Raw genomic sequence first — 25,598 nt, forward strand, 5'->3', positions numbered from 1 at the left:
AAAATCTTCCGACAAAATTCAACACCAATTTATGATAAAAACCCTCCAGAAAGTAGGCATAGAGGGAACTTACCTCAACATAATAAAGGCTATATATGAAAAAACACAGCAAACATCATCCTCAATGGTGAAAAACTGAAACCATTTCCACTAAGATCAGGAACAAGACAAGGTTGCCCACTCTCACCACTATTACTCAACATAGTTTTGGAAGTTTTAGCCACAACAATCAGAGAAGAAAAATAAATAAAAGGAATCAAATTGGAAAAGAAGAAGTAAAGCTGTCACTCTTTGCAGTGGCATACATAGGGACATACATAGAGAATCCTAAAGATGCCATCAGAAAACTACTAGAGTTAATCAATGAATTTGGTAAAGTTTCAGGGTACATAATTAATGCACAGATATCTCTTGCATTCCTGTACACTAAGGATGAAATATCTGAAAGAGAAATTAAGGAAACACTCCCATCTACTTTTGCAAATCAAGAATAATATACCTAGGAATAAACCTACCTAGGGAAACAAAAGACCTGTATACAAAATATTATAAAACACTGATGAAAGAAATCAAAGAAGACACAAAGATGGAGAGATATAGCATGTCCTTGGATTGGAAGAATCAATAATGTGAAAATTACTATACTACCTAAAGCAATCTACAGATTCAATGCAATCCCTATCAAATTACCAATGGCCTTTTTGAAAGAACTAGAACAAGAAATCTTAAAATTTGTTTGGAGACACAAAAGACCCCAAATAGCCAAAGCAGTCTTGAGGGAAAAAAACGGAGCTGGAGGAATCAGGCTCCCAGATTTCAGGCTATACTACAAAGCTATAGTAATCAAGACAATATGGTACTGGCACAAAAACAGACATATAGATCAATGGAACAGGATAGAAATCCCATAGATAAACCCATGAACATATGGTCACCTTATCTTTGATAAAGTAGGCAAGAACATATAGTGGGGAAAAGACAGCCTCTTCAGTAAGTGGTACTGGGAAAACTGGACAGCTACATGTAATAGAATGAAATTAAAACACTCCCTAACAGCAAACACAAAAATATAATCAAAATGCATTAAAGACCTAAATGTAAGGCCAGACACTATTAAACTCTTAGAGGAAAACATAGACGGAACACTCCATGACGTAAATCACAGCAAGATCCTTTTTGATCCACCTCCTAGAGAGATGGAAAAAAAAACAGAAATAAAGAAATGGGACCTAATGAAACTTAAAACCATTTGCACAGCAAAGGAAACCATAAACAAGACGAAAAGACAATCCTCATATTGTGAGAAAATATTTGCAAATGAAGCAATGGACAAAGGATTAATCTCCAAAATTTACAAGCAGCTCAATATCATAAAAACAAAAAACCCAATCCCAAAATGGGCAGAAGACCTATATAGACATTTCTCCAAAGAATATATACAGATTGCCAACAAACACATGAAAGAATGCTCAACATCATTAATCATTAGAGAAATGCAAATCAAAACTTCAATGAGATATCATCTCACACCGGTCAGAATGTCCATCATCAAAAAATCTACAAACAATAAATTCTTGAGAGGGTGTGGATAAACGGGAACCCTCTTGCACTGTTGGTGAGAATGTAAATTGATACAGCCACTATGAAGAACAGTCTGGAGGTTCCTTAAAAAACTAAAAATAGAACTACCATATGACCACTACCGTATGAGCAATCCCACTATCGGGCACATACCCTGAGAAAACCATAATTCAAAAAGAGTCTTGTACCACAATGTTCATTGCAGCTCTATTTACAATAACCAGGATATGAAAGCAACCTAAATGTCCACCAACAGATGGATGGATAAAGAAGATGTGACACATATATACAATGGAATATTACTCAGCCATAAAAAGAAATTAAATTGAGTTTTTTGTAGTGAGGTTGGTGGACCTAGAGTCAGTCATACAGAGTGAAGTAAATCAGAAAGACAAAAACAAATACCGTATGCTAACACATATGTATGGAATCTAAGAAAAAAAAAAGGTCATGAAGAACCTAGGGGCCAGATGGGAATAAAGACACAGACCTACTAGAGAATGGTCTTGAGGATAGAGGGAGGGGAAGAGTATGCTGGGATAAAGTGAGAGAGTGGCATGGACATATATACCCTACCAAATGTAAAATAGATAGCTAGGGGAAGTGGTTGCATAGCACAGGGATATCAGCTCAGTGCTTTGTGACCACCTAGAGGGGTGGGAGAGGGAGAGTGGGAGGGAGGGAGATGCAAGAGGGAAGAGATATGGGGATATATGTATATGTATAACTGATTCAGTTTGTTAAAAAGCAGAAACTAACACTCCACTGTAAAGGAATTATAGTCTAATAAATATGTTAAAGAAAATCCACAAGCAATAAATGCTGGAGAGGGTATGGATAAAAGGGAACCCTCCTACACTGTTGGTTAGAATGTATATTGGTAGAGCCACTGTGGAGAATAGTATGGAGGTTCCTTAAAAAACTAAAAATAGTGCTACCATATGATACAGCAATACTTTAATTCAAAACCTATCAGGCAAGATTAGAGACTAACATAAAGATACCATTCATGTATTAATCCAAAAGAAAATAATACATATCTTTAATACTAAGCATATCAGTATAGAAGTGAACACAGTCTGATTTTCCTTAAGCAGTATGATTATAGTGAAATCTGGAATCAGAATTTTAAAGTATAATATGCAGGGAGGAACCAAGATGGCAGAGTAGAAGGACTTGCTCTCACTCCCTCTTGTGAGAACCCCAGAATCACAACTAGCTCCTGGATAATCATCACAGGAAGACACTGGAACTGAACAAAAAAGATACCCCACATCCAAAGACAAAGGAGAATCCACAATGAGATGGTAGGAGGGGCGCAATCACAATAAAATCAAATCCCATAACTGCTGGGTGGGTGACTCACAGACTGGAGAACACTTGTACCACAGAAGTCCACCAAGTGGGGTGAAGGTTCTGAGTTCCACATCAGGCTTCCCAGCCTGGAGGTCTGGCAATGGTAGGAGGAATTCCTAGAGAATCAGACTTTGAAGCCTAGTGGGAATTGATTGGAGGACTTCGACAAGACTGGGGGAAACAGAGACTCCACTCTTGGAAGGCACAAACAAAGTAATTTGCACATCGGGGTCCAGGGGAAAGAGCAGTGACCCCAGGGGAAACTGAACCAGACCTACTTTCTAGTGTTGGAAGGTCTCCTGCAGAGGTGGGGGGTGGCTGTGGCTCACCGTGGGGACAAGGACACTGGCAGCAGAAGTTCTGGAAAATACTCCTTGGCATGAGCCCACCCAGAGTCTGTCATTAGCCCCAGCAAAGAGCCCGGGTAGGCTCCAGTGTTTTGTTGCCTCAGGCCAAACAACCAACAGGGAGGGAACCCAGCCCTACCCATCAATAGTCAAGCAGATTAAAGTTTTACTGAGCTCTGCCCACCAGAGCAACAGTCAGCTCTAACCACCACAAGTCCTTCCCATCAGGAAAATTACACAAGCCTCTTAGATAGCCTTATCCACTGGAGGGCAGACAGCAGAAGCAAGAAGAACTACAATCCTGAAGCCTGTGGAACAAAAACCACATTCACAGAAAGATAGACAAGATGAAAAGTTAGGGGGCTATGTACCAGATGAAGTAACAAGATAAAACGCCAGAAAAACAACTAAATGAAGTGGAGATAGGTGACCTTCCAGAAAAAGAATTCAAAATAATGATAGTGAAGATGATCCAGGACCTCGGAAAAAGAATGGAGGCAAAGATTGAGAAGATGCAAGAAATGTTTAGCAAAGACCTAGAAGAATTAAAGAACAAACAAACAGAGATGAACAATACAATAGCTGAAATGAAAACTACACTAGAAGGAATCAATAGCAGAATAACTGTGGCAGAAGAATGGATAAGTGACCTAGAAGACGGAATGTTGGAATTCACTGCTGCAGAACAGAATAAAGTAAAAAGAAAGAAAAGAAATGAAGACAGCCTAAGAGATCCCTGGGGCAACATTAAATGCAACAACATTCACATTATAGGGGTCCCAGAAGGAGAAGAGAGAGAGAAAGAACCAGAGAAAATATCTGAAGAGATTATAGTCAAAAACTTCCCTAACATGGGAAAGGAAATAGCCACCCAAGTCCAGAAAGCACAGAGAGTCCCATACAGGATAAATCCAAGGAGAAACATGCCGAGACACATAGTAATCAAACTGGCAAAAATTAAAAGCAAAGAAAAATTATTGAACATAACATACTAGGGAACTCCCATAAGGTTAACAGCTGATTTCTCAGCAGAAACTCTACAAGCCAGAAGGGAGTGACATGATATACACAAAGTGATGAAAGGGAAGAACATACAATGAAGATTACTCTACGCAGCAAGGATCAGATTCGATGGAGAAATCAGAAACTTTACAGACAAATGAAAACTAAGAGAATTCAGCACCACCACACCAGTTCTACAACAAATGCTAAAGGAACTTCTCGAAGTGGGAAATACAAGAGAAGAAAAGGACCTACAAATACAAAAACCCAAAACAATTAAGATAATGGTCATAGGAACATACATATCAATAATTACCTTAAACATGAATGGATTAAATGCTCCAACCAAAAGACACAGGCTTGCTGAATGGATAAAAAAACAAGACCTATCTATATGCTGTCTACAAGAGATCTACTTCAGACCTAGGGACATATTCAGACTGAAAGTTAGGGGATGGAAAAAGATATTCCATGCAAATGGAAAACAAAAGAAAGCTGGAGTAGCAATACTCATATCAGATAAAATAGACTTTAAAATAAAGTATGTTACAAGAGACAATAAAGGGCACTTCATAATGGTCAAAGGATCAATCCAAGAAGAAGATATAACAATTATAAATATATATATGCACCCAAGATAGGAGCACCTCAATACATAAGGCAAATGTTAACAGCTCTAAAAGAGGAAATTGAGAGTAACATAAAAATAGTGGGGGACTTTAACACCTCACTTACACCAATGGACAGATCATCTAAAATGAAAATAAATAAGGAAACAGAAGCTTTAAATGGCACAATAGACCAGATAGATTTAATTGATATTTATAGGACATTCCATTCAAAAACAGCAGATTACACTTTCTTCTCAAGTGTGCTCAGAATATTCTCCAGGATAGATCACATGTTGGGTCACAAATCAAGCCTCAGTAAATTTAAGTAAATTGATATCATGTCAAGCAACTTTTCTGACCACAATGCTTTGAGATTAGAAATCAATTACAGGGAAAAAAAACGTAAAAATCAGAATACATGGAGGCTAAACAATACGGTACTAAATAACAAAGAGATCACTGAAGAACTCAAAGAGGAAATCAAAAAAATACCTAAAGACAAATGACAATGAAACACAATGATCCAAAACCTATGGGATGCAGCAAAAGCAGTTCTAAGAAGGAAGTTTATAGCTATACAATCCTCCCTCAAGAAACAAGAGAAATCTCAACTAAACAATCTAACCTTACACCTAAAGGAACTAGAGAAAAAGAACAAACAAAACCCAAAGTTAGTAGAAGGAAATAAATTATAAAGATCAGAGCAGAAATAAATGAAATAGAAACAAAGGAAACAACAAAGATTAATAAAACTAAAAGCTGGTTCTTTGAGAAGATAAACAAAATTGATAAATCATTAGCCACACTCATAAAGAAAAAGAGGGAGAGAACTCAAATCAATAAAATTAGAAATGAAAAAGGAGAAGTTACAACAGACACCACAGAAATACAAAGCATCCTAAAGACTACTACAAGCAACTCTATGGCAATAAAATGGACAACCTGGAAGAAATGGACAAATTCTTAGAAAGTTATAACTTTCCAAGACTGAACCAGGAAGAAGGGTAATTATGAACAGACAAATCACAAGTAATGAAATTGAAACTGTGATTAAAAATCTTCAAACAAACAAAAGTCCAGGACCAGATGGCTTCACAGGTGAATTCTATCAAACATTTAGAGAAGAGCTGACACCCATCCTTCTCAAACTCTTCCAAAAAATTGCAGAGGAAGGAACACTCCTAAACTCATTCTATGAGGTCGCCATCACCCTGTTACCAAAACCAGACAAAGATACTACAAAAAAAGAAAATTACAGACCAATATCACGGATGAATATAGATGGAAAAATCCTCAACAAAATACTAGCAAACAGAATCCAACAACACATTAAAAGGATCATACACCATGGTCAAGTGGGATTTATCCCAGGGATGCAAGGATTCTTCAATATATGCAAATCAATCAATGTAATACACCATATTAACAAATTGAAGAATAAAAAACATATGATCATCTCAATACATGCAGAAAAAGCTTTTGACAAAATTCAACACCAATTTATGATAAAAACTCTCCAGAAAGTGGGCTCAGAGGGAACCTACCTCAACATAATAAAGGCCATATACGACAAACCCCCAGCAAACATCATTCTCAATGGTGAAAACCTGAAAGCATTTCCTCTAAGATCAGGAATGAGACAAGGATGTCCACTCTCACTACTATTATTCAACATAGTTTTGGAAGTCCTAGCCATGGCAATCAGAGAAGAAAAAGAAGTAAAGGAATCCAAATTGGAAAAGAAGAAGTAAAACTGTCACTGTTTGCAGATGACATGATACTATACATAGAGAATCCTAAAGAGGCCACAAGAAAACTGCTAGAGCTAATCAATGAATTTGGTAAAGTTTCAGGATACAAAATTAATGCACAGAAATCTCTTGCATTCCTATACACTAATGAAGAAAAATCTGAAAGAGAGTTTATGGAAACACTCCCATTAACCATTGCAACAAAAAGCATAAAATACCTAGGAATAAACCTACTGAGGGAGACAAAAGACCTTTATGCAGAAAACTATAAGGCACTGATGAAAGAAATTAAAGATGATACCAACAGATGGAGAGATATATCATGTTCTTGGATTGGAAGAATCAATATTGTGAAAGTGACTATACTACACAAAGCAATCTACAGATTCAATGCAATCCCTATCAAGTTACCAACGGCATTTTTTACGGAACTAGAACAAATCATCTTAAAATGTGTATGGAGACAGAAAAGACTCCAAATAGCCAAAACATTCCTGAGGGAATAAAACAGAGCTGAGGAATCAGACTCCCTGACTTCAGACTATACTACAAAGCTACAGTAGTCAAGACAATATGATACTGGCACAAAACCAGAAACATAGATCAATGGAACAAGATAGAAAGCCCAGAGATAAACCCACGCACCTATGGCCAACTAATCTATGACAAAGGAGGCAAAGATATACAATGGTGAAAAGACAGTCTCTTCAATAATTGGTGCTGGGAAAACTGGACAGCTACATGTAAAGGAATGAAATTAGAACACTCCCTAACACCATACACAAAAATAAACTCAAAGTGGATTAGAGACCTAAACGTAAGACTGGACACTATAAAACTCTTAGAGGAAAACATAGGAAGAACACACTTTGACATGAATCACAGTAAGATCTTTTTTGATCCACCTCATAGAGTAATGGAAATAAAAATAAAAAATAAACAAATGGGACCTAATGAAACTTCAAAGCTTTTGCACAGCAAAGGAAACCATAAACAATATGAAAAGACAACCCTCAGAATGGGAGAAAATATTTGCAAATGAATCAATGGACAAAGGATTAATCTCCAAAATATATAAACAGCTCACCTAAATAGACATTTCTCCAAAGAATAGATACAGGTGGCCAAGAAGCACATGAAAATCTGTTCAACATCACTAATTATTACAGAAATGCAAATCAAAACTACAATGAGGTATCACCTCACACTAGTTAGAATGGGCATCATCAGAAAAATCTACAAACAACAAATGCTGGTGAGGGTGTGGAGAAAAGGGAACCCTTTTGCACTGTTGGTGGGAATGTAAATTGGTAGAGCCACTATGGAGAACAGTATGGAGGTCTCTTATAAAACTAAAAATAGAATTACCGTATGATCCAGCAAACCCACTACTGGGCATATACACAGAGAAAACCATAATTCAAAAAGACACATGCACCCCAATGTTCATTGCAGCACTATTTACAATATCCAGTTCATGGAAGCAACCTAAATGCCCATCGACAGATGAATGGGTAAAGAAGATGTGGTACATATATACAATGGAATATTACTCAGCCATAAAAAGGAATGAAATTGAGTCATTTATTGAGATGTGGATGGATCTAGAGACTGTCATACAGAGTAAAGTAAGTCAGAAAGAGTAAAACAAATATCATATATTAACACATATATGTGAAACCTAGAAAAATGGTACAGATGACTCGGTTTGCAGGGCAGAAATTGAGACACAGATGTAGAGAACAAACGTATGGACACCAAGCAGTGAGAACCGCAGTGGGGTGGGGATGGTGGTGTGCTGAATTGGGCAATTGGATTGCCATGTATATACTGATGTGTATAAAATTAATGACTAATAAGAATCTGCAGTATAAAAAAACAAAGAAAGAAAGAAAAAAAAACGACTAATACTAAACTTTCTTTGGGTTATTTGTATGGAAATATGTTAATATAAATGTTTCAGACATTACATGAAATTTCTAAAAATCTTATATGTTCTGGTATAATGTTATAAGTCATAATTCTAGTTATTACTTTAAAATGTGTATCTCAGAAATAACTAAATTTCCTTGTCAATTGCATTATTATGAACTTTCATCAAATCTTTAACCGTGGTCATTTTTAAGTCTTTTGTCATTTACAGGCTGCTCTGGATGTACTCTGATACTTTTGCAAAAATGTTCCTATAAAAGGTTTTCATCTTCAAGGAATGCATGGAGAAGACTCTGATCAGTACAGGTTTCTGGTAACTGACTATACTGCTGAACTGAATGAATAAGCATTTTCAGAACTCTAATGGAAAACTGATGAATTCATAAAAGTGCTAACAAAGATCAAGATAAAAAAATTAATTATCTGGGACTGAGTGAAAAAAAAAAGTGAAGTGTCAAAGAATATATGCATAGGACAATGCCTTCTGTATATGAAAAAGAGGAAATATATCTACATCTATCAATCATCTATCTATATCTATTTGTTCTTATTTTTGCTAAAAGAAACACCAGAAGAATGCATCAGAAAATAATGAAAATAGTACCTATAGGGATAAGTGGGAATATAGTAAAAGGGATAGGGATGGGAAGGACAGCTCTCCAAGTATATCTTCTTGTACAGGTTGGATTTTTTGTTGTAACATTCTAAAAGAAAACGAGCCTTGACTCTTCAAAAATGCCAAGAAAGATTTAGAAAAAGAAAAAAAGGAGAGCAATTTTTCTATATTAAAGGAGAATAAAGAGACATGACAACTAAAAAAAAAAGTATAATGTGCATGAGCGCACGTGCACACACATATTCACATTTCCATTTTAGCAAATATAGTATAAGGAAAATCAAAATTACCAATTTTCCTCTGTGTCTTTTAAATCAGTCAGTTATTAGCAAGATTACTATATTTTCAACATCTTTGTTTAGCATCCCCTTCAGCTTTTTGTTCTAAATAAAGCTGGTTTTCTCCATGCTTTCTCTGTTGCATTCTCAGTGGTCATGTTCTCTCTATACACTCTGCAGGCTGGGAGGTGAGATAAATATCCTCTTTGTTCCTCATTGCTGCTTCCAGAAGGTTAGCCTTCTATCCTCTCTTAACAGCCCAGTTTTGAATGAAGATCAGGCCATCAATCTACACCACCCGCTAAACTTCCTGATCTTTTTACCTCTAGAGTCACTACACTTATTCTTTGATTTTAACACCTAGCTACTGTCTCCTCCCTCCCATAGGAATCTGGACATCTTTGGTGATATCAGTATCAAGATAGCAATTATTCCAATAACCTTTCCTCTCAGTTCGACAGCCTTCTTTATGCTAATAATCTAGCTACTTACTAAGAAACCACATGGTATTACATATTGCTTCACATCATTACCAAGAACTTCATTCACTTCATCATAGCAATTTTACACACCCCAATCTTCAACCTCCACTTTCTATTTTCTGGCTCACTCATTCTAATACCCTAATTCCAGAAAAGACCTGTAATCTATTGACCCTGGCAGTTTTCCACTCACTCTCTCCCTCTCCTGTTCTCATACTGACCTCACCCAAATTAGTAGAGTTCTTTGCATAAACACTCCCTTGCATATATTCTCAATATATCCCCTCCTTCTCCCCTCTAACAAAGCCCTGACTTTGGTTAAATTTTCTACCAAATTACTATTTTCTGTGTCTGAGCAGCTGATAGTATCTAGAGACAAAATACAGAGTCCCCCAATCCTGTATCCACCTTCCCATTGTATATCTCTTGATTTTTTCCTCCAAATTTGCTCCCTCTGCTTATGTTTTCTCCATGGCAGAAATAAATGGCACAATTATTTTTTTTTTTTTTAGATTCTCAAACCAAAATCCTTGAGTGAGCATCCTCAACTTCCTTTTTTCTCTCATATCCCACATCATATATCCAGACTCATACTACATTTCACCCCCTCCACATCACCGTAGTCTAGCCACAATCCACTCTCACTTGGATTATTGTAATAGCCTTTTCTAATACCTTTGTCACCCTACAGTTTATTTTCCGTTATGCAGCCAGATTGAGTCTTTAAAAACCTATACCAGAACATGTCTTTCTTCTGCTTAAATACTCCAAGGCTTCAACTCACTTAAACTAAAAGTCCTTTAGATAATCTACAAGACCCTACATGAACCGATCCTATCTATCTACACACACCCTGGTCCTAGTCACCGCTCCCTTGCTGCCCCTCTTAGCTCCACAATTAATCTTGCCTTTCAAAGTGTGTTCCCCTGACCAGCAGCATTTGCATCACCAGGGAGTGTGTTATGATGGCTGACATTCAGGCCCCACAACAAATCTATTAAAACAGAATCTGCATTTTAAAAGGATCACCAAGCAGTTTGTATGCCCTTTAAAGTTTGAAAAGCACAGATGCAGGTATTACTTGTGTAGGGATATTTTAATTGTTGTTTACCAATTAAAAATAAGAGGCTTAATTCCCCTTATTGAAAATAAGGCAAGAGATTTCCTTCTCTTCACTTTTTGTTGGAACATTAACCTTAGAAAACTTGATATTGTAAGTACTTTCTCTGTCTCTTTGAAATGTATGTGAATCTTTTAGAAACTTTTTAAAAAGAAGACTTTTGTCAGCTTTATGACTTAAAAATGGCTTTCTCAAGGACCTGGAAGCCATCTGTTTGAAATATAAATATCAAGGAAAATAGTGCCCCCATCTACCAATTTTTGTGGGAGATAGGAGCCTAACTTCAGTGGGTACCCTGCTTCAAGTTGCAAAACTACCTACAAAGAAGATTTTTTTTTTTTTTTTGGTCTGGATAAAGCCAAGAAGGTAACATAGATGGTCACTTGAATTACTAGGTAAAGCTAGGATGTACTATTTATGACAAAAGGTGTTGCCAAGTCTTCTTACTTGAGGACTAGTTATTGTTTGAGACCATGTATATAATGAGTAGTATTGATTGACTAGTAAATAAGTGGTGAGATTCCTTTCTGTCTTTGAAGTCACTTAGCTGATCATCTGTGATGTAACATCATATTCTAATTCAATTATTATTCAATAATAAAAGTGTTTTCTTTCTCTACTACCTTTGTGGAGAAGATTCCTGGGATGGAAGGAGATTTTGTTTTTAATTATATTTCCCCAACATTTGCAAGTTGTAAGTTGTAAGTTTAGGGAGATACACTCAATTAATCTGCAAATACCTATACCTCATGCTTTGCTCACACTATTCTTAGACTCATTGGCATCCTATAGTTCCTTAAACATTCTAAACACTTTAAACTGTTGCTGTTTTCTCTGCATGCAAACACATCCCCAAGATGAGTCTCACCTAAGAAAATTGTTAACTTATCAAATATTTCTTCTTCACTGTTCTATTTATAAAAAAAACCTCCTCTATTCCCTTTGCTTCTAATTTATCTCTGCTTATAAATATTTAAAATAATACAAATCTCTTTTGTTTTGTTTTTCAATCATCAGAATGTTAACTCTGTTAGGACAGAAATATTCTTTATTTTGTTCCCATCTCTATGTAGCCCAAGCACCTAGAACAGTACCTTACATGATATGTGTGCAATGAATATTTGTAGATTAAATTAGTGAGTAAGATGTCATTCATATGAATGTGTTAATGATCTTAATCAAATGTTTAAAAATATTTAGTTTTCCACTTCAAAAAAATAAAGGTTTGAAACTAATTAACCCAGGTTGTACATTATGGTGATTTTAATGACTGCAACTATTCAAACTATTACTGCAGAGTAAAGTATTAGAAACAAATTAAACCTCTTCTTTCTTGTTCTCCTTTTAAATTTCTGTTTATGATTCTTCCTTTTGTCTCCTATCCTACCCGAGATTTCCACCTCTCACTGTCTTGATTGCTCTGATGACCACAATCAAAAGGCAATTACCTACTGAGGGTGGAAGGTAATTATTCCTATCAAGTAGAGATTGAACACACCTGAACAGACAGCTGCAGTTCTTTTCAGAATGACATTGTTACCACAAAATTTGACCCTGGAAATTTGTGATGCATGTAAAATCTATGATAAGTTGTTGATTTATTTGCAAGATTTGCAGGACAGCTATTTTTTTCCACTAAAAGCCATCTTTCTAAAAGGCAAAGTAAATAAGGGAGTGAATTGGATTTGGAGAAATCGGAAGATTTACTCAAATTTCTAAATTAGACTTACAAAGAAAAGTGCATTCTAAGTTAATTTTATTGGACTAAGAAAATCTTACAAATATTTCACATATGTATATTTATAAAACTCATAAAATTCTGACACATGCCATGTACTCAAAAATGGGAAAAAAATCAGTCATAAAAATGGCAAATTATTTTCACACATCAACATTGTCATAAACCAATATCATGCAACATAAATCACATTATTTAGAAATTTGAATGTATTAGAATTTTTTGATATGAAATCACTTCCATTTTGGGAGTTTCTAAGGTAGCTACTTGCAACAGGGAAGGAAGGAAAATGCTTTCAGTCCTGAATTTGTAACCAAGCAGGAACCTGGGACTTCCTCGGGCAGACCCCCTCACCCTCATGTCCTCTGCCTGCTTTTTACTTGTAGAAAAGTTTTAGTTAGTCTCCCAGGCCTCCCCTGAGTCACAAAAGCCTGGCTCGGGAATTAATGATTAAAAGAATGTGAACATATAAAGGCAAAAAATAGCAGTTGGGTGAGGAGAACTGGTAACAATTTAAACAGTAAATTAGCCATCTGACAGCACAGAATCTTTAGTTCCTCTCTGAAGGACATAGATAACAGTGACTGATGCATATTCCTGAGTTGTTTTGCAGATACTAAAACCCCCACCAGATGGAAGAAGCTAACTACCTGATGACCATGAGCATGTAGACCCCAGACAAGCTGGAGTCTAAGGATTGATGATGTGTGATGCCAACCCTGTGACATCACCATCAACCAATCAGAGAATTGTGCACAAGCTGATCATGCACCCTGCAACACTCTTCCTCACCTTGCCTTTAAAAATGCTTCCCTGGGCTTCCCTGGTGGTGCAGTGGTTAAGAGTCCACCTGCCAATGCAGGGGACATGGGTTTGTGCCCTGGTGTGGGAAGATGCCCCATGCCACAGAACAGCTGGGCCCATGAGCCATGGCCGCTGAGCTTGCGCGTCCAAGCCTGTACTCCACAATGGGAGAGGCCACAACAGTGAGAGGTCTGCGTACCGTAAAAAGAAAGAAAGAAAAAAATGTCTCCCTGAAATCCATCAGGGAGTTCAGGTCTTTTGAGCATAAGCAGCCTGTACTCCTTGCTTGGCCCTTGCAATAAACATTTCTCTGCTCCAAACTCTGATGTTTTTGTTTGTTTGACCTCACTGTCCATTGGGCTTGAACTTGGGTTCAACAACAAGTTCTGTTGCTGCTCTTATAGCTTCCTTTATCAGTAAGAATATTCAGAGTAAGTCTTCTCCTACCTAGTTCCCTTGGTAGCTTCCTTAAAGTGAAATTAGATCACTGGTCATCGAATTATTGTCAAAATTATTCACTATCACAAATTATGTTCTAATTATTTGTTAATTCCATTCATTTAATTCTTCAAGACCACATAAACTCTGTAATGGGATCTGAAGTCTGTTGTTTGTCCCAGTATCTTCAGAGCTTAAAACAGTGCCTAGCCTATGGTAAGCACTCTTTAAATATGTATTAGGAGAAAAATTTCAGTGAATAACATACAGTTAGGATCATGCCCTGACTATAAAAGAAAGCTCTTCCTATACTGCTTTTGTGTGCTCTTTCTGACAAAAAGAATCTTTCTGATGTAAAGAATGAATTACAATTTTCAGGAAGGAGGTAGGAAAGAATGAGGAGGCATCTGAAAGTGGAGTCCTGCTGTCCATGCTTCCCAGAAGGTACATTTCTGTGACTGTGCACCTGGGGAGAAGTGCTGCCTTTACATGGACAACAAATGGCAAGAATGCTGAGAATTGCTCCAATTTCTTTTGTCCCCATGAGGGTGAAATTCAAGCTGGAAATGGAAAATACTATCAGAATTTTATTTCAGGTAAAGAAAAGCTCTACTTTCTGTATTTTCTTATGTAACCGTAAGACCTGATGGTTACTAGTTAGTTATTTCTTTTAAGCTCCCTTTGATTAACTACTTTCAATGTATCAGGCATTCAACAAAGTATTTTTTCATCATTATCTTATTTAATCCTCTCCACAACTCAATTATGTAAGCATTATTATGCCCTCTTTCAGGCAAGGATTCTGAGACTTAAGAGAGATACATTGTTCAAGTTCTGGAAGTGCCATGATTTGAACTCTAGAATCTTGTTCTTTTTATTAGAACAGTAGAGTATTTTTGATAATATGGCATCATGCATGTGAACTGTTATAATTATTACCATTAATATTGAAATGCCTTGTTTTGCACTTCAAGCTGAAATTTCTAAAATCTCAGTGTCTGCATGCACACTGAAAAAAAATTCATATTTACCTAAACTGGGACATATACTTGATACATCCTTTTGAGGACAATCTTTTTCCCATATATTTTTAGCTTAATTTTTCCAAATGCATTTCACTGAAGTAATTTTCTTTTTGCAAAGGAGACTGGATAACTGGTTACCCAAGATTTACTGAAGAGGGATTTTGAACCAAACCAAGGCAACAGTCAACGGACCCATGGTTTTGCATTATAATTAGAGAGTTGTACTAAATCATTTCTAACAATCTTTCAGCACTAGACACACTTTCCTAGCACCCTGTATTCACCCTGACTGCCGTATTTATCCTGCTCTATTTTAATTATCCATCTTCTTCCTTGGGCTATGAATGCCTGGTGAGAAAGTCTTCATCTTGTTCCATGCCACATACCCAATGAAGGTTGCTATGCTTGGTGCATAGCATTTGCTGAATATTTATTGAACTAATAAAAATAATTAAGCCTCTATGAGTTTTCAGAGATGTAATTCATTGGAATACAAGAATAACAAGAATTTATGCAACTGCTTAATAGTTAAGGGAAATATAACAATAGAAATATCCTGAAACAAGAATTACCAACCCACTGCCAACTTAAATTTTCCCAGAAACTTGCATCACTTTCTCTAACCTCCCCTCATTTTACCCCCACGGCACAATCCAATATAGTGTAAGCAAAATATACTATTTAAAAACTGGGCATGATACATATCATTCATTAGCTACAGTCCATAAAACTCTGGTTTAGTATTGTCCCTAATTCCATTGCTGTCAGGCTCTATATTTAACACTCCCAGCCCTAATAAGCTAAAACAACCAATTAGCCCTTCCAGGCACAGCATGGTTTTAACATTCATTCAAAGTTAGAGGATAAAAGCAGAAGCAACCACTTAAACAAGAAATAAAGAATTGCAATAATTTGTAAAACAATTTTTAATGTTATAAAATAAACTTTTCAACTTCTAAGAATTTCAGCTTGTTTCATTGTCCTTTCAACCCACCAAAAGGCAAAGCCTTTAGAAAATGAGTGAGGTCACCATGTAAAGTGACATGGTCTGTTCACATCTGTTCACCATGTAAAGGTACATGGTCTGTACACTCTGTTCACAGAGGGTACAATTCACATTGACTGCAGTTTGGAAAGCATCCTGAGGCTGTGCAGTGCAGCTGCTCTGACATAGAGGTGATGGTTAGCAGGATCTCTGCTCTCTGTGTGGTTGAAGAGATTTTCTGAGAAATAGGAGATGGGTAAGTGGAAGTAATCTTTGTTGGTCATTTACTTTGGTACTTGCTTAGTAACAGGCACTATGCTATGGAGACACTCTATATTCCTTATCATGTATAATCTTCACTCTTCACAGTTGAAGGCACTGAGTTTTGGAAGGAATAAGTAGAATTGCCATAGCTAGCTAAGTGGAAAAACATACATTAACCTATATGATTTGTCTGCCTCCATATTCCACAATTCCAATTCACGTAGGGTATTTTGTAACAATTAAAGGACTTGCGTGTCACACAATTGCATATAAACTTTGTGTGGAGGTGATAGGGAGACATAAGAGCCTTTATTCAGGATCATGACAAAATTATATAGACATTTTAGAAAAATAACTGGCAAGAGTAAATAGAACAGATATTAGGTAGAATTTACTGAAGAGGCCAAGGAGACTCAAAATGCCTGTCAATTTTACTAGTGCCTCAGGAAGAAAGAAACCCCAAGGAATTCTTTCTAAAGGCAGTTGATGTGGCTTCCAAAACTAAGTGATCAAGTTAGTCTCAGTAATCAGGAATCACTGTCCATACTAAAAGACTCCAATAAGAAATTTAATTTTTGCTGAAGATAAAATCCAAACAAATGCTCTCTACATGGATAATTCGAGAGTGAGAAGCAGACAGAAAAGCAGAGATATCTGAACATCTAAACATTAGAAGGATACTCCAACCCCTAGAACTAGTTGAATACCAGGAAAAAAAAAATATTGCATCCTGCCTTAGGACTGCTGGCATATGTCTCTTCCTTCAAACCTAAAAGATCCTAGTGCAAACCCTTCTGGCATGCATTTTAAGAGCTATATTTTAGGCAGTCATGAGGAGAAGAAAAAGGAACTATTTAGAAAATCTTTCATAGTGCCTTTTTTGCTACCATGTGAGGAACTGGAGACATGCAAATAATCTCCATTATTCTGGTTAAAACTTTGCAGTATGAATCACCCCTTCAGTCATCACATTTGAGCTTTTAACACAACTGATCTTTCTAGATATTTAATGGCTTGATGTCAACTTGATACTTACTGTCTTTTCTTGCCTTTGGAGCTAGTTAAACAAACAAGCAAGCAAGCAAACAAAAAACACACTTCCCACAATTTCCTATCCATATAGAGTAAGACTAGCTCCATATCTTTTTTAAAGTAGTTTCCAGACTGGTACTATAATATTTTTTCCTTTCACTCAGCAACTACAAACTATTTATTTTGAGCAATCTGTTCATTCCAATAGCTTCTTTCTTTGTTCTTCCCTAATATTCTGGTTGAACTCATGAAGAAATTGCATGTATAATCTTGGATTAACCTTTGCAAGATTGACTTTTCTAACAGTATTGTAAGCAGCAGAAATATAAAAACAGGGCATCAGATACTTCAAAGACCCTGAATACTTTAATCTATAAATTACTTCTGTGACCAAGGTTAGTTTTTCATAAATCTATAAAACAGTTGCCCATATCAGCATAATGTAAAGTTTACAAAAGTAACTCTCAGAGATCTGTTTTAATACAAAGGTTTTCTGATGATACCATAATGAAATACATCTCATCCTATCCAGTTGAGTGCTTCATCTCACCAAAATAAGAATAAGAAAGTCTATTAAATGTAACAATACCTAGTCATGATTTTAGTATTCAAAGAACATGATTTACAATTTGTGTTTGTTGAAGACTAAAAGTAATAAATTAAAATTCCCCTTTGGCACTATGAATTTGCAAAAGAAGGGAAACTGAGTCTCTGTCTTTAGAGTATTTATAATTGAATATACTTTACATTCTTAAACTAACCTTATATCTTCCTAGATAATAATAAAATAATATAAAATAGTGGGAACAATTGAGTACCTCAACTCAACAGGAACAATAAAAAGTATTAGACTCATTTACAAATAAAATAAAACTTAACCCTTAATGAAATACCTTTTATGCATTTCCAGGAAAAACTTAAAATTAATGCTAACTCGACTGTATTTATATTGTTGATAGTGTTTTCTTAGATAATAACTATAATTGACATATTTGCTCATGTCATTATTGTACATTTAGGATTTCTACTCCAGTTATAGTCATTGGCTAGTAAAAAAATGTGTTTTTATAATCTGTAGTTTCAACAAATCAAGCTTTGCCTGCCAAACGAATGAATGTGTTTAATCACTTTGCATATTACCACTCTAAAATTAGAACAAGGCTACCTAATATAAAAGTGACTCCCTGAAAAAAATATAAACATAAAATATAATCAAACTGCTATTTGAAACATTAGATCCAACTATTTTTAATTGAAAATGCTGTAATTTAAAAAAATAATATTTAAAAAGATAATTTAGCAGAAATTTCTCCTGATGAAAGAAATTAAAGATGATACAAATAGATGGAGAGATCTACCATGTTCTTGGATTGGAAGAATCAACATTGTGAAAATGACTCTACTACCCAAAGCAATCTACAGATTCAATGCAATCCCTATCAAACTACCACTGGCATTTTTCACAGAACTAGAACAAAAAATTTCACAACTTGTATGGAAACATTAAAGACCCCGAATAGCCAAAGCAATTTTGAGAACGAAAAATGGAGCTGGACGAATCAGGCTTCCTGACTTCAGACTATACTACAAAGCTAGAGTAATCAAGACAGTATGGTACTGGCACAAAAACAGAAAGATAGGTCAATGGAACAGGATAGAAAGCCCAGAGATAAACCCACGCACATATGGTCACCTTATCTTTGATAAAGGAGGCAGGAATGTGCAGTGGAGAAAGGACAGCCTCTTCAATAAGTGGTGCTGGGAAAACTGGACAGCTACATGTAAAAGTATGAGATTAGATCACTCCCTAACACCATACACAAAAATAAACTCAAAAAGGATTAAAGACCTAATGTAAGGCGAGAAACTATCAAACTCTTAGAGGAAAACATAGGCAAGACACTCTATGACATAAATCACAGCAAGGTCCTTTTTGACCCACCTCCTAGAGAAATGGAAATAAAAACAAAAATAAACAATTGGGACCTAATGAAACTTAAAAGCTTTTGCGTAGCAAAGGAAACCATAAACAAGACCAAAAGACAACCCTCAGAATGGGAGAAAATATTTGCAAATGAAGCAACTGACAAAGGATTAATCTCCAAAATTTATAAGCAACTCACGCAGCTTAATAACCAAAAAACAAACAACCCAATCCAAAAATGGGCAGAAGACCTAAATAGGTATTTCTCCAAAGAAGATATACAGACTGCCAACAAACACATGAAAGAATGCTCAACATAACTAGTCATTAGAGAAATGCAAATCAAAACTACAATGAGATATCATCTCACACCAGTCAGAACGGCCATCATCAAAAAATCTAGAAACAATAAATTCTTGAGAGGGTGTGGAGAAAAGGGAACCCTCTTACACTGTTGGTGGGAATGTAAATTGATACAGCCACTATGGAGAACAGTATGGAGGTTCCTTAAAAAACTACAAATAGAACTACCATATGACCCAGCAATCCCACTACTGGGCATATACTCTGAGAAAACCATAATTCAAAAAGAGTCATGTACCAAAATGTTCATTGCAGCTCTATTTACAGTAGCCCAGAGGTGGAAACAACCTAAGTGTCCAACATCAGATGAATGGATAAAGAAGATGTGGCACATATATACAATGGAATATTACTCAGCCAAAAAAAGAAACGAAATTGATCTATTTGTAATGAGGTGGATAGACCTAGAGTCTGTCATACAGAGTGAAGTAAGTCAGAAAGAGAGAGACAAATACCCTATGCTAACACATATATATGGAATTTAAGAAAAAAAAAATGTCATGAAAAACCTAGGGGTGAAACAGGAATAAAGACACAGACTTACTAGAGAATGGACTTGAGGCTATGGGGAGGGGGAAGGGTAAACTGTGACAAAGCGAGAGAGAGGCATGGACATATATACACTACCAAATGTAAGGTAGATAGCTAGTGGGAAGCAGCCGCATAGCACAGGGTGATCAGCTCGGTGCTTTGTGACCGCCTGGATGGGTGGGATAGGGAGGGTGGGAGGGAGAGAGACGCAAGCGGGAAGAGATATGGGAACATATGTATATATATATAACTGATTCATTTTGTTGTGAAGCTGAAACTAAAATACCATTGTAAAGCAATTATACTCCAATAAAGATGTTAAAATGAAAAAAGGAAAAGGCAAATAGCAAAAATAATGAACTTTAAAGTTAGAGACAGAGAAAAACTCTCTTCAAACATGATATAGAGGGCTTCCTTGGTGGTGCAGTGTTTAAGAATCTGCCTTCCAGTGCAGGGTACATGGGTTCGAGCCCTGGTCCGGGAAGATCCCACATGCAGTGGAGCAACTAAGCCTGTGCACCACAACTACTGAGCTTGCGCTCTAGAGCCTGCGAGCTACAACTCCTGAACCTGCGTGCCACAACCACCGAAGCCCATGTGCCTAGAACCTGTGCTCCACGACAAGGGAAGCCACCACAATGAGAAGCCTGCGCACCACAACGAAGAGTAGCCCCCGCTAGCCGCAACTAGAGAAAGCCCACGTGCAGCAAGGAAGACCCAACACAACCAAAAATAAATAAATTAAATAAATAATTTTTTTAAATCAGTTTTTAAAAAAGAAGATGATATAGACAACTATGTATGTACAGCATTGGTGGAAAAGAATTCAGAATAAAACACTCAAGAAAAATCATAATTACTGTATTTATTGTCAGTGATAATAAAAAAGCCTTCTTTTCCAAAATAAAATTTTGAAACATCTGTTTACTGATATGGATGGCATGTTGTGTTTCACTGGATGTTTCTTTGTTATAAGGGTTATAAATATGATCAAAAAATAATTGGAGCAAATATAAACTTAAATGCACTAAAAAAAAAAAGAAATTTCTCCATTAAAGTAATAGTGTTTAGAGTCAACACACACTTGTTAGATTCTAGGGTGGATACATAGTTGACTAGATCAGCTCTCTCTCTTGGAATTTAATCTCTCAAAGCACATATTTTCTTTTTTTTTTTTTTTTTTTTTTTTTTGCGGTACGCGGGCCTCTCACTGTTGTGGCCTCTCCCATTGCGGAGCACAGGCTCCGGACGCGCAGGCTCAATGGCCATGGCTCAGGGTCCATGGCTCAGGGGCCCAGCTGCTCCGCGGCATGTGGGATCCTCCCGGACCGGGGCACGAACCCGTGTCCCCTGCATCGGCAAGCAGACTCCCAACCACTGCACCACCAGGGAAGCCCCAAAGCACATATTTTCAATAAAATGTAGCAAGTTCAATATAAGACTAATATTAAAATGTTCCGTTTTCATGAAAATGTGCATGGTAATTAGGTTCTCCAAAAAAGAAAAATAAATAGAGTCCTGATTTGTATAATAGCATTTGCCAGTCTCCATGGTATAAATACTCCCACGGTGGCTGATTTCAAGCTGCCAGTGTGGTGTCACCTGGAGCGGGGCAGTGAGGTGCACAAAATTTTGAAATCATATATGCACTGGCTCCAGCATGCCATTGTCTGTTATGCTCTATATTGTCTGATTTTATTTCAAAAACTTAAGTTTTTGAAATGGAATAAACATTATTGACAAAAACCAAAGAGCAGAATTAATTGACTTTTTCAGTGTGGGCAAGTCACTCAACTTCTATGGATCTCAGTTTCTTACTTCATAATATTCCTTTGGTGTCCCTCTACCATCCTAAAGTGTTAAAAAATTGTGAACTGACAATAATGGGAATAACTGGCAATAATCTTATATAACAATGTGTTAATAGGTTAACATATCAGTGGTGCCAGGTATCACAGAATTTATCTTTTCAGATGCCTTGTTGACACAATCCATGACAGCAAATATTTTGGGAATTACAGTATTGAGTTGTCCATTTTACTTGAGTTTTTTTAAAAAATAATATAAATAACAATTTATAATATTGAACCAAAGGAAATTTAAAAACCACTGACAATACCATCTTCTAATAGCTTTCTTTCTCTGTTAAAATAAAATTAAATATTCTTAACTTGATATATCTTTTTTTTTTTTTTTTTTTTTTTTTGTGGTACGCGGGCCTCTCACTGTTGTGTCCTTTCCCGTTGCAGAGCACAGGCTCCGGACGCGCAGGCTCAGCGACCATGACTCACGGGCCCAGCCGCTCCATGGCATGTGGGATCCTCCCGGACTGGGGCACAAACCTGTGTCTCCTGCATCGGCAGGCGGACTCTAAACCACTGCGCCACCAGGGAGGCCCATTAACCTGGTATATCTTTGATTGTCTACCATTCTCTACTCTGTCATTCCACTCCAAACAGAAAGGCTTCCTTGCCATTCCTTGAAAACATCAAGTTTAGTCTCAGGGTTGTGGGCTTTCCTCTCTCTGCTTGTACCACTTTTCCCCAGATATCCACACTCCCAGTTTCCTCCCAAACTTCAGCTCCAGGCTCAAATATCACCTTAACCAAGAGAACCTCTCAAAATACTCCTCCCACACTTCTACCACTACCCATCCTCTTTACCCTGCTCTATTTTTCTTCCTAGCACTTATCTACTCCATGACATACTCTATATGTTTGTTCATTGCTGGACTTCTTCGAAAGTTAAGAATTTTGTTTTCTTTTCTACTGTATCTCCCAGTCACAGCGCTTAGAAGAGTCTCTGGCACTCAATAGGTACTCATTAAATATGCATACACACACACAAACACACACACTCTTTCTCTCTCTTTTAGTGGGGGTAGAAGAATAGCATCACCTGTATCACTCAGTTGAAACCTTTCTGGAGGAAATGGTCTGTCAATTTAAATTGAATATATTCACACAGTGACACCAATACTACACTATAAATATGAGTACTTTTATTATTCTTTTTATGTTTGTTCAGCTGGAGCTAATGCATTATAAGACATAGCTGGACAGTTTTCCTGGTCCATGATGGGAGGAGGGAAACAGGCAGAATTTCTCTTCACAAATCAACTAATTAACACTGACATACTTGGGATCACTAAAGCTCCTTTTCTTTTGTATCTATTTGTTGAGTAAACATAAAATGCAGTTATTTGTATTAAATTTGTTTTCTAGCTCAACAGCCTGGTTTTTGGCTGCCCATAAGTAGATTTGTGAGAGATGTGTTGACATTTAATTTATGCATAGCCAAAAATCAATTTATTCTAAACAGAAAAATTGGCTGTAGCAGACTACTTGAGATTATAAATGCAAGTATTTTTCCTTGCAGATGGAGAAGCTTCTTACTGCATTGCTTTCACCAATTTTACAAACATTTTATAAGAGAGTTATGGATTATATATAGATTTAATTGTCAGTACAATAAAGACATGAGAAAAAAATAGACTTCAAAATAGGAATACTGATATTTTATCCTTGCTGAATGCCACAGTGATAACTTGTCATATTATCAGGTACTCTTTGTCATACCAGTATATTTGTGATTAAGTCTCTTGCTTTGGGGTTGGTTTTCTGCTGTGCATTAATCATTGTATGAAGTTATACCTTCCTCATTATTATTTGACTCTAAATATTTTCTTCAGGATGCTTTGATGTAGATTAATTTGCCTCTAGAGAAACAGCAGCGGCAGATGCTTCCCTGACTTCTGAGTTCTCACTTTAAAGACAAGTGAAATAAAAGGTTAACAAGAAGTAGAAACAGAGAAGCTTTGTCATCAGTATTGGCACCCATCTGCTACTGCAGTTTATAATAAAGTATAACGTAAATCATAAGGTCAAATGTGTAATTGGTTGTTGTTGTCTGCTTGCTGATTTACTTTAGGAATTTAAAACAATTAAATTAGTTATATTCATCCTTTTCTGATTACTCATTGCTAATCTTCTATTCAAATTTAAACATGTTGGGCTTCCCTGGTGGCACAGTGGTTGAGAGTCTGCCTGCTAATGCAGGGGACATGGGTTCGAGCCCTGGTCTGGGAGGATCCCACATGCCCTGGAGCAACTAGGCCCATGAGCCACAACTACTGAGCCTGCGCGTCTGGAGCCTGTGCTCCGCAACAAGAGAGGCCGTGACAGTGAGAGGCCCGTGCACTGCGATGAAGAGTGGCTCCCACTCGCCGCAACTAGAGAAAGCCCTCACACAGAAACGAAGACCCAACACAGCAAAAATTAATTAATTAATTAATAAACACCTACCCCCAACATCTTCTAAAAGAAAAACATTTAAAAAAAATTTTAAACATGTTGATTCATTTACAGAAAAGGGAAACAATAATACACTCTAACTTATGAGTTAAAACAATTGCATAATATCAATTATTCTGTGAAGGAAAAATTGATAGAGAATGCAGTATGATGTTGTACTAATGGCCAGCATTGTGTCCATACTGACTGATATGGTGATCTTGGGAATTTTATATGACTTCTTCAAGGCTCAGTTTCCTCCTCTGTAAAATGGGATTACAATAACATCTATTTCACAGAAAAGATGGATTAGATGAAATAAAATATAAATGACTTTTAGCATGGTAGCTGGCACACAGTACTGCATATAACACGTTAGATGATGATGGTGATGAAGATGGGAATGATGATGAAATTATGAAATTGATTACAGTCCTAAATATTATTCATTCTTTAAAATCAGTCTTCATAATTAGCTAGTAGGGTGAAGGCTTATTGGAAACTATGTATAGTTTACTTGAAGATAGGAGCATTCTATCTATTCCCTAGAATTGTATAGTAGTTGTTCCTGGTATACAGAACATATTTCATAAATGCTGCATGGCACTTTGAGGTCAGAAACTGTCCATCCATCTTTATTTTCCTCCTGTCCCTTACCAGTGTATAGGAAAATGCCTTACTTAGAATTATATTGCAATGTTCTGAGAAGTCTGAGAAATTTTTGGAATTTTATCTTCCTAAGAAGGTTCAAATAGTGCCTTTCTCTTATATAAAAATCAAACAAGGGCTTCCCTGGTGGCGCAGTGGTTGAGAGTCCGCCTTCCGATGCAGGGGACACGGGTTCGTGTCCCGGTCCGGGAAGATCCCACATGCCGTGGAGCGGCTGGGCCTGTGAGCCATGGTCACTGAGCCTGCGCGTTCGGAGCCTGTGCTCCGCAACGGGAGAGGCCACAACAGTGACAGGCCCGCGTAGTGCGAAGAAAAAAAAAAAAAAAATCAAACAGGAAAATGTTATACATTTATGAGACAGATAATATAACTAGAAAGAACTCCAAATTATAATATTTAATAGTCTCATTTCTCCAACAATTTGTCATTATGGTGGTATACCTCCTAAGATGTCAAA

This window comes from Delphinus delphis, chromosome 8, assembly GCF_949987515.2.
Source record: "Delphinus delphis chromosome 8, mDelDel1.2, whole genome shotgun sequence".
NCBI lineage: Eukaryota > Metazoa > Chordata > Mammalia > Artiodactyla > Delphinidae > Delphinus > Delphinus delphis.